Raw genomic sequence first — 1,185 nt, 5'->3', positions numbered from 1 at the left:
AAAACAAAACGCACGAGCGCGACGTATGTTTAGCACGTTTTATTATTTTGCACGTTTACGGTAAGTTTTAGCTCGCTGCTCATTATTCACGCGTCTAGCGGCGGCAAGCGTGTTCTGAAAGGGGTCGAAACCATGGTAAATAGGCACTGGTGCAGTTGAACCGTGGTAAAACTCGTCTCCGTAGTTGAGCGGGAGCGGCCAAAGGAATGTGCAATCGTGTGTGTAGTGGAGCTGGGAGGGGCAAGCATAAGGGACGAAGACGGGGGTAACATGTCGGATGCGATCATACCAGCACTAAAGCACCGGATCCCATCAGAACTTCGAAGTTAAGCGTGCTTGGGCGAGAGTAGTACTAGGATGGGTGACCTCCTGGGAAGTCCTCGTGTTGCATTCCCTTTTTAATTTTTTTGCACCGCGTGCAAAACAAAACGCACGAGCGCGACGTACGTTTAGCACGTTTTATTATTTTGCACATTTACGGTAAGTTTTAGCTCGCTGCTCATTATTCACGCGTCTAGCGGCGGCAAGCGTGTTCTGAAAGGGGTCGAAACCATGGTAAATAGGCACTGGTGCAGTTGAACCGTGGTAAAACTCGTCTCCGTAGTTGAGCGGGAGCGGCCAAAGGAATGTGCAATCGTGTGTGTAGTGGAGCTGGGAGGGGCAAGCATAAGGGACGAAGACGGGGGTAACATGTCGGATGCGATCATACCAGCACTAAAGCACCGGATCCCATCAGAACTCCGAAGTTAAGTGTGCTTGGGCGAGAGTAGTACTAGGATGGGTGACCTCCTGGGAAGTCCTCGTGTTGCATTCCCTTTTTAATTTTTTTGCACCGCGTGCAAAACAAAACGCACGAGCGCGACGTATGTTTAGCACGTTTTTATTATTTTGCACGTTTACGGTAAGTTTTAGCTCGCTGCTCATTATTCACGCGTCTAGCGGCGGCAAGCGTGTTCTGAAAGGGGTCGAAACCATGGTAAATAGGCACTGGTGCAGTTGAACCGTGGTAAAACTCGTCTCCGTAGTTGAGCGGGAGCGGCCAAAGGAATGTGCAATCGTGTGTGTAGTGGAGCTGGGAGGGGCAAGCATAAGGGACGAAGACGGGGGTAACATGTCGGATGCGATCATACCAGCACTAAAGCACCGGATCCCATCAGAACTCCGAAGTTGAGCGTGCTTGGGCGA

The 1,185-nt window shown here is 50.7% G+C and overlaps 2 non-coding genes across 2 annotated transcripts; both read left to right on the top strand.

Annotated features, from left to right (window-relative positions):
- Positions 1–275: 275 nt before the first annotated feature.
- On the top strand, positions 276–394 carry LOC123178552 (5S ribosomal RNA). The gene has a single exon (XR_006489667.1). It is a non-coding gene; the product is annotated as a 5S ribosomal RNA (ribosomal RNA).
- A 301-nt stretch (positions 395–695) lies between these two features.
- Positions 696–814, top strand: LOC123178551 (5S ribosomal RNA). Its single transcript, XR_006489666.1, has one exon. It is a non-coding gene; the product is annotated as a 5S ribosomal RNA (ribosomal RNA).
- Positions 815–1,185: the final 371 nt, after the last annotated feature.

Source organism: Triticum aestivum, unplaced genomic scaffold (assembly GCF_018294505.1).
Source record: "Triticum aestivum cultivar Chinese Spring unplaced genomic scaffold, IWGSC CS RefSeq v2.1 scaffold64612, whole genome shotgun sequence".
NCBI classification, from domain to species: domain Eukaryota; kingdom Viridiplantae; phylum Streptophyta; class Magnoliopsida; order Poales; family Poaceae; genus Triticum; species Triticum aestivum.
The sequence above is the reverse complement of the archived record's forward strand: the minus strand, read 5'-3'. Positions and strand labels throughout refer to the sequence as shown.